Consider the following 10,011-nt stretch of genomic DNA (forward strand, 5'->3'; position numbering starts at 1 on the left):
GAATGTTGATGGAGTGATAGCCCTGAGATACTGTCACGGGTAAGTGCAGGAATGTCTGCAATGGAGGAAAGGCTAGTCTCCATTCAGCTTCAAGCATGACTCACTAATGAGTCCATTCAGGCCACAACAACGGCCGTTCAGGCTCACAGTGAACAACATTCTGCCATCTTAAACAGGCAAGTAGATAGACTAGCACTGGCCTTACAAAGCTTCACACATGTCTTACAAACTGTAGCCCTTCCTGTTGATGAACAGTCCTGGCTCATGTGGAGGTGCTCGTATTGCTATATGGGTGCAATCAATTACACCCTGCACCCATCGGAAGCCAGCCACAGTGAGGAATGCCACTGCCATCTCCATCTGGCTGAGGTCATCCATGGGGAAATTGACGTAGTGCAAGGCCCTGCGAAACAAGCCGTCGGTGACCTGCCTTATGCACTTGTGTGCAGACGACTGAGAGACCCCAGCGATGTCCCCGGTGGCATCCTGGAATGATCCGGAGGTGAAGAAGTTGAGGGCAGTGGTGACTTTGACAACGACAGATAAGGAGATGCTGCTCAGGCCAGCCGAGAGCAGCTCGGCATGAAGGAGGCTGCAGATGTCTGTGACTACTTGGCGACTCACTCTGAGCCTCCGTATGCACTGCTCCTCAGAGAGGTCCAGGAAGCTGAGCCTCGTTCTGTAGACCCTGTGGCGAGGGTAGTGCCTCCTGCAACATCGCTGTCTCTGTTGTTGCCCTCTGTGCTCTTGTGCAGGTGCCTGTGGCGCAGCACTGTGTTGTGGAGTTACACATGGCGGAGGTGGACGCCGTGCCTGGCGAGTCTGGTGACGTTGCTCATCCTTGGATGTAGTGGTGAATGCAGCCATGGCGCCCCCCCCCCACCCCCCCATCCTGACAGTGTGAGTTTGAGGGGGTCCACAAAGTAGTTAAATATGTTTGAACAGCAGAGTTTTGGGTGGAAAGTAAGAATTTTGAGTGAAAACACAAAGATGTTGCAGCCAAAACTTTGTCTGAAGTGACAGAGTGCCCTGCTGCAATAAATGACGTTTTCTCCCACCTGTCAAATAATCCTTTGCACCTCCCTCTGGCTGCTGGCTGAAACACGTCTGTTGCAACAGGGAGTGTTGTTTCCCACAGCACGGGAAACACACTGAGGATGCTTCAAAATCGCACCCCTGCCAAAATGTCGAGACAATTAAGTAGTTCAAGTACTTCAACTAGCTGACAAACTATGCAAAGTATTATCCCACCGACTTTAATTACCAGTGGGACTTCTGCATTTGGGAGGCCCACTCACATCCAGAAGCGTTTCTGGGAACCCAGAAGTCGGCGGATTGGAACCGGGCTCCGAACCCACTCAAGATTTCAACGATTTTTGGAGCTCCACCCGCCCCCAACGCACCCATTACTTCACCCTAAAATCGAGCCCCAAATGCTGCTCTAATGTTATGTTTAAATGATTGCTCTCTGTTAAATAGATGGGATTTAACCTTATTGAGTTTTATTGTATGATTTTTTTTATGCTGTCATTTTGTTTATTACCTTAGCAATGCTATTTATATCCATGGTCTCTTTAATCTGCGAAGTTCAAATCACTGAATTTCTTTAATGGTCCACTGGTGTGTTATCAGACTTAAGACTCCCAAAAGGGTGTCAATGGGAGGTCTGAATATTTGGATCAGTTGGAGCTAAGTGCTGGATAGCTATTCTTTGAACTTGCCCAGGGACAACTTTGAATTTTTCCAGCACCATTTAGTTTGCAGACTGTGATTGTGCGTGCTTATGTCTGGCCACAGTTCATTTGGAGTATACAATTTTTTCCTTCATGAGCTGACTTTCTGTGATTTTGCTCACAATTGAGACACCATTTTAGTGGGAAATTATGGGTGCATTGGGAGCGGGGGGGCTCCGATAATCGCGGAAATTCCGTTCGGGTTCGGAATTCGGCTCCAACCCGCCGACTTCCGAGTTTCCCTGATTACCTAACAGGAAACAGAGAGTTGGGATAAATGGTTCATTCTCGGACTGGCAACGAGTAGCCAGTGGTGTTCCGCAGGGGTCGGTGCTGGGTCCCCAACTCTTTACAATCTATATTAACGATTTGGAGGAGGGGACCGAGTATAACATATCAAAGTTTGCAGATGATACAAAGATGGGAGGGAAAGTAGAGAGTGAGGAGGACATAAAAAACCTACAAGGGGATATAGACAGGCTGGGTGAGTGGGCGGAGATTTGGCAGATGCAATACAATATTGGAAAATGTGAGGTTATGCACTTTGGCAGGAAAAATCAGAGAGCAAGTTATTATCTTAATGGCGAGGAACTGAAAAGTACTGCAGTACAAAGGGATCTGGGGGTCCTAGTGCAAGAAAATCAAAAAGTTAGTATGCAGGTGCAGCAGGTGATCAAGAAGGCCAACGGAATGTTGGCTTTTATTGCTAGGGGGATAGAATATAAAAACAGGGAGGTATTGCTGCAGTTATATAACGTATTGGTGAGACTGCACCTGGAATACTGCATACAGTTTTGGTCTCCATACTTAAGAAAAGACATACTTGCTCTCGAGGCAGTACAAAGAAGGTTCACTCGGTTAATCCTGGGGATGAGGCGGCGGACATATGACGAGAGGTTGAGTTCAGAAGAATGAGAGGCGATCTTATTGAAACATATAAGATTGTGAAGGGGCTTGATCGGGTGGATGCGGTAAGGATGTTCCCAAGGATGAGTGAAACTAGAACTAGGGGGCATAATCTTAGAATAAAGGGCTGCTCTTTCAAAACTGAGATGAGGAGAAACTTCTTCACTCAGAGGGTAGTAGGTCTGTGGAATTTGCTGCCCCAGGAAGCTGTTGGTGTTGGTGTTGTAAAATTGTTTACAATTGTCAACCCCAGTCCATCACCGGCATCTCCACACCAGGAAGCTGTGGAAGCTAAATCATTAAATAAATTTAAAACAGAAATAGACAGTTTCCTAGAAGTAAAGGGAATTAAGGGTTACCGGGAGCGGGCAGGAAATTGGACATGAATTTAGATTTGAGGTTAGGATCAGATCAGCCATGATCTTATTGAATGGCGGAGCAGGCTCGAGGGGCCGATTGGCCTACTCCTGCTCCTATTTCTTATGTTCTTATGTTCCCAGGGACCCACCTGTGTGCCCGCGGGCAACCCAAAACCGGAAGTTCGCCGGCAATTGAAGCCGATGGGATGACAGTTAAAGAGCCAAGTTTTTTTTTATTCGTTCATGGGATGTGGGCATCGCTGGCGAGGCCAGCATTTATTGCCTATCCCTAATTGCCCTCGAGAAGGTGGTGGTGAGCCGCCTTCTTGAACCGCTGCAGTCCGTGTGGTGACGGTTCTCCCACAGTGCTGTTAGGAAGGGAGTTCCAGGATTTTGACCCAGTGACGATGAAGGAACGGCGATATATTTCCAAGTCGGGATGGTGTGTGACTTGGAGGGGAACGTGCAGGTGGTGTTGTTCCCATGCGCCTGCTGCTCTTGTCCTTCTAGGTGGTAGAGGTCGCGGGTTTGGGAGGTGCTGTCGAAGAAGCCTTGGTGAGTTGCTGCAGTGCATCCTGTGGATGGTGCACACTGCAGCCACAGTGCGCCGGTGGTGAAGGGAGTGAATGTTTAGGGTGGTGGATGGGGTGCCAATCAAGCGGGCTGCTTTATCTTGGGTGGTGTCGAGCTTCTTGAGTGTTGTTGGAGCTGCACTCATCCAGGCAAGTGGAGAGTATTCCATCACATTCCTGACTTGTGCCTTGTAGATGGTGGAAAGGCTTTGGGGAGTCAGGAGGTGAGTCACTCGCCGCAGAATACCCAGCCTCTGAACTGCTCTCGTAGCCACAGTATTTATATGGCTGGTCCAGTTCAGTTTCTGGTCAATGGTGACCCCCAGGATGTTGATGGTGGGGGATTCGGCGATGGTAATGCCGTTGAATGTCAAGGGGAGCTGGTTAGACTCTCTCTTGTTGGAGATGGTCATTGCCTGGCACTTATCTGGCGCGAATGTTACTTGCCACTTATGAGCCCAAACCTGGATGTTGTCCAGGTCTTGCTGCATGCGGGCTCGGACTGCTTCATTATCTGAGGCGTTGCGAATGGAACTGAACACTGTGCAGTCATCAGCGAACATCCCCATTTCTGACCTTATGATGGACGGAAGGTCATTGATGAAGCAGCTGAAGATGGTTGGGTCTAGGACACTGCCCTGAGGAACTACTGCAGCAATGCCCTGGGGCTGAGATGATTGGCCTCCAACAACCACTACCATCTTCCTTTGTGCTAGGTATGACTCCAGCCACTGGAGAGTTTTCCCCCTGATTCCCATGGACTTCAATTTTACTAGGGCTCCTTGGTGCCACACTCGGTCAAATGCTGCCTTGATGTCAAGGGCAGTCACTCTCACCTCACCTCTGGAATTCAGCTCTTTTGTCCATGTTTGGACCAAGGCTGTAATGAGGTCTGGAGCCGAGTGGTCCTGGCGGAACCCAAACTGAGCATCGGTGAGCAGGTTATTGGTGAGTAAGTGCCGCTTGATAGCACTGTCGACGACACCTTCCATCACTTTGCTGATGATTGAGAGTAGACTGATGGGGCGGTAATTGGCCGGATTGGGTTTGTCCTGCTTTTTGTGGACAGGACATACCTGGGCAATTTTCCACATTGTCGGTTAGATGCCAGTGTTGTAGCTGTACTGGAACAGCTTGGCTCGAGGCGCAGCTAGTTCTGGAGCACAAGACTTCAGCACTACAGCTGGGATGTTGTCGGGGCCCATGGCCTTTGCTGTATCCAGTGCACTCAGCCGTTTCTTGATATCACGTGGAGTGAATCGAATTGGCCGAAGACTGGCTTCCGTGATGGTGGGGATATCGGGAGGAGGCTGAGATGGATCATCCACTCGGCACTTCTGGCTGAAGATGGTTGCAAACGCTTCAGCCTTGTCTTTTGCACTCACGTGCTGGACTCCGCCATCATTGAGAATGGGGATGTTTGCAGAGCCTCCTCCTCCCGTTAGTTGTTTAATTGTCCACCACCATTCACGACTGGATGTGGCAGGACTGCAGAGCTTTGATCTGATCCGTTGGTTGTGGAATTGCTTAGCTCTGTCTATAGCATGTTGCTTCCGCTGTTTAGCATGCATGTAGTCCTGAGTTGTAGCTTCACCAGGTTGGCACCTCATTTTTAGGTACTCCTGGTGCTGCTCCTGGCATGCTCTTCTACACTCCTCATTGAACCAGGGTTGATCCCCTGGCTTGTTGGTCATGGTAGAGTGAGGAATATGCCGGGCTATGATGTTACAGATTGTGCTGGAATACAATTCTGCTGCTGATTGCCTCATGGATGCCCAGTTTTGAGTTGCTGGAAGATCCATTCTGAATCTATCCCATTCAGCACGGTGGTAGCACCACACAACACGTTGGATGGTGTCCTCAGTGCGAAGACGGGACTTCATCTCCACGAGGACTGTGCGGTGGTCACTCCTACCAATACTGTCATGGACAGATGCATTTGCGACAGGTGGATTGGTGAGGATGAGGTCAAGTAAGTTTTTCCCTCGTGTTGGTTCGCTCACCACCTGCCGCAGGCCCAGTCTGGCAGCTATGTCCTTCAGGACTCGGCCAGCAGTGGTGCTACCGAGCCACTCTTGGTGATGGACATTGAAGTCCCCCACCCAGAGTACATTTTGTGCCATTGCTACCCTCAGTGCCTCCTCCAAGTGGTGCTCAACATGGAGGAGGACTGATTCATCAGCTGAGGGAGGACAGTCGGTGATAATCAGCAGGAGGTTTCCTTGCTCATGTTTGACCTGATGCCATGAGATTTCATGGGGTCCAGAGTCAATGTTGAGGACTCCCAGGGCCACTCCCTCCTGACTGTATTTCACTGTACCGCCACCTCTGGTGGGTCTGTCCTGCCGGTGGGACAGGACATACCCAGGGATGGTGATGGAAGAGTCTGGGACTTTGGCTGAAAGGTGTGATTCTGTGAGTATGGCTATGACAGCTCTCCCACTTTTGGCACAAGTCCCCAGATGTTAGTAAGGAGGACCTTGCAGGGTCGACTGGGCTTGGTGTTTTGCCGTTGTCGTGTCTGGTGCCTAGTGGTCCGATGCCGGGTGGTCCGTCCGGTTTTCTTCTTATTATGACTTTTTCGTAGCGAGATTTTACAACTGAGTGGCTTGCTTGGCCATTTCAGAGGGCAATTAAGAATCAACCACATTGCTGTGGGTCTAGAGTCACATATAGGCCAGACCGGGTAAGGACGGCAGGTTTCCTTCCCTGAAGGACATTAGTGAACCAGATGGGTTTTTACGACAATCCGGTAGTTTCATGGTCATCATTACTGATACCAGTATTTTAATTCCAGATTTTTATTTAATTAATTGAATTTAATTAATTAATTGAATTTAAATTCACCAGCTGCCTTGGCGGGATTTGAACTCATGTCTCTGGATTTTAGTCCAGGCCTCTGGATTACTAGCCCAGTAACATAACCACTGTGCTACCGTACCAGTTGAGGTACTTAAGGCACTTCACTTGTGACAGATTAAGTGATTGTAACGATTTTTAACTTACCTGGGCAGCTTGCTCGCCGCTTTTGATTCATGCCAGGCATGAAGTGCCAGATCAGGGAAAAAGAAACTAATTTAATAAGAAACCATAGAAGGAAGTTAAAACACAAAATGAACCTGCTCTGATGTCTGATGTCTCTCTCTCCGATCTCCCCCTCTTCACCCCCCCCCGATGTACTCCCGATGTCCCCCTCTTCACCCCTGATTTTCCACTCTCCACCCCCCCCCCGATCTTCCACTCCCCCCCACCCCGATCTTCCACTTCTCCCCCCCCCCGATCTTCCATTCCAGCGCCGGATGACGTCTCGCTCTCTCTCCTTCTCTCCCCCCCACCTCGAGTTGCAGCTCCTGACTGCAGCCAGCCTGTCAATCAGGTTGACTGCCGGGCGTGACGTTAATCATCAGCAATCAACATGTGATCGCTTTGGAAACGGTAAGTTTTGTTCATGTGGGTTTGCCACGTGCATCTTCACCCACCCCGCTGCCAACCGCTACCATTGTAAAATCGACCGCTTGGTCTGGCATCTGGAATACTGTTGTGATGTTTAGCTGCTAACCTGGCCTGTCCCTTTAAAGCCACAATCCAGATAGTCACTGTGGGGAAGTGGTCTAAATAATCACATCCAGAGGACAATTACAGGATAGTTGCTTTTGAAAGTTTCTCTCGACTGGCAACTACTTGGCTTCTCTCCTCGGGGACAGGCTGGGTTTTCTGCGGGTCAGGAAAAGCACAAAATGACTAGTTTTCTTTCTAATTTTGTATATTTTTTTTAAAGATTTCTAAATTGTAATTTGTTCATGTTTTATAGAAGGTGTGACTTCACCAAAGATTTTATGTAGATTGATCTCTCATGGCATTGCTCACTGTAAGTCACCTTATTTCTTACAAAACCAACTTGTATTTATATAGAGCCTTTATGTTGTAAAACATCCCAAGGCGTTTACCTATCTGTTTACCTCTCAGCCATCAGCCTTTGAAGCATTTCTACCCATGCATCAGATTGCCGGGGTTTTTACAAGAAAAATAAGCTTTATCACTGGGATTGGAAATCATCAGTATCAAGCAATCGGATTCACTGGAGAGTGAGTCCAGAGCTTGTCAGAACTAATCAGAGTGGGGCTGTTAGAACCAATCAATCAGACGTTATTTTCTTCCACTGGTATTTGCACACAAACTTGAGACAGGAAAGTTTTAAGGTAGAATGAGGGGGTTATCTTATGAGGAAAGGTTGGACAAGTTGGGCCTGTATACACTGGAGTTTAGAAGAATGAGAGGTGATCTTATTGAAACATATAAGATCCTGAGGGGACTAGAAGGGGTAGATCCTGAGTGGATGTTTCCCCTTGTGGGAGAGACTAGAACTAGGGGCCACAGTTTAAAAATAAGGGGTCTCCCATTTAAGGCGGAGATGAGGAGAAATTTTTTCTCTGAGGGTCGTGAATCTGTGGAACTCCCTTCCCCAGAGAGCAGTGGAGGCAGGTTCATTGAATATTTTTAAGGCTGAGTTAGATAGATTCCTGATTAACATGGGAGTCAAAGGTTATAGTAGGTAGACGGGAAAGTAGGGCTGAGGTCACAATCAGATCAACCATGATCTTATCAAATGGCAGAGCAGGCTCGAGGGGCCGAATGCCTACTCCTGCTCTTAATTCATATGTACCTATGTAAGCTGATAGTTTCTGGTAATTATAGTTCCAGGATTGTTTACTTGTGTTCCTATTAAGCGCTTCTCTTAAAAGAAGCTATATATAACACATCTGCTGCTAAAATGAATCTTTTAAAAACATTTCCGTTTTGCTCAAAAGAAAATTCTTTGGTTATGCCTGGCTGTTGCTTTCTATGAAGGTTTCAGGGCTGAAAGCCCAATTGGGGGTTCCCAGCGAGGAGCGACAGTCACGGGGAATACTGGTTAGGAAATCATGGGTTCACAGCCCCTGATTTTTCATCCACTCAACACTGGGAGTGGCTGATTTGGGGAATCAGCTCTTCATTTTTTTCAAGACTAGCTGCAGCTGCTTTTTTGAGATGAGGAGGGTATTCCGTGAGTTGAAATGTCAGGGCCCATGACTTCACATACTATATGTATCACTTTTTTGAGGCTGTTGTCAGCTTTTTTGAAGCTGTCGGTCAGCTTTTGTTAGTTTTCTAGCTTGGCATATGTGTTTCTATCTTGTCTTCAGGTTGCTGGTGGTGTGCCTCTTCCCTCTCGGTTCTTTCTGTCTCTTAATTGTGGCCAGAGCACAGGGTGACAGTGTAAAGCAATGTGAAGGGATGGTGCTATAACTCCACTTCCCTCATGTGTGTTCATGCAGTGTCTTCACTTTGTCACTTCCCCCTCGGAACGACACAGCTACTGCCCCATACTATATATTCTATTCTTACCCTTTTTCTCAACACTGTCATGTATCACATCCTCACTGCACTCTGCAGCTGTGCAGTCTGATGTTCCGATTTGCACTTGGTGTGTGACCATGTTTCCATGAATGATTCCCCTCTCCTCCACCTGTGTCTGCTTCCACTTCCCTCGTCTCACACTTCTACTTGTGCTCCCCTGACTCCTGTCCCATTCCCCTTCCCATTCACTTCCCCTGTACTCTCCCATTGTTCCCTTCCCCCTTCAATTGTATTGTGTCCTTTGCACCCCTCCTGATCCTCTTTGCCCAATCCCCTACCCTTCATGTTCTCTGTTTCCTCTTTCTTACTTCTGCCATTCTGTGATTTCCTTTTACCCACATCCCTTATTCATCTTTTCCTGTTCTTATCTCAAACATATTGAGGCCTCCCAATATCCACACCTTGCCCAAGTCCCTTTCTTCCTTACTCTGCACCTTTCCTCCATCCCTCCTCAGCCTCTCACACTCCTCCATCCCCCATCCCAATCTGCTTTCACCCTTGTCTCCTGGCTCCCTCACCCTTCACTATACCCTCCTACCCTTTTCTCCTCACACTTCTCCCATCACCTCTCACCCTCTCATCTCTTTACCATTCCCTTATTCCATTCATCCTTACTACTAAATTCATGTTGCCCCATGCCCCCTATTTTACCCCAAATATTTTCCTAGTCAAAATTGCCTGCTTCACGTCCCCCAGTCCAGAAGGGATGCATCCTAGGTTGCTGCAGGAAGCAAGGGTGGAGATAGCGGAAGCTTGAACCACAATCTTTCAATCCTCCTTAGATATGGGAATGGTGCCAGGGGACTGGAGGACTGCAAATGTTACACCCCTATTCAAAAAACGGGACAGGATAAACCTAGTAACTACAGGCCAATCAGTCTAATGCCGCTGGTGGGAAAACTACTAGAGACGATTATCAAGGAAAAAATTAATTTTCACTTGGAGAAGCGTGGGTCAATAAGGGACAGCCAGCACAAATTTGTTAAAGGAAAATCGTGTCTCACTAACCTGATTCAGTTCTTTGATGAGGTATCAGAGAGAGTT

Source organism: Heptranchias perlo, chromosome 1 (genome assembly GCF_035084215.1).
Source record: "Heptranchias perlo isolate sHepPer1 chromosome 1, sHepPer1.hap1, whole genome shotgun sequence".
NCBI lineage: Eukaryota > Metazoa > Chordata > Chondrichthyes > Hexanchiformes > Hexanchidae > Heptranchias > Heptranchias perlo.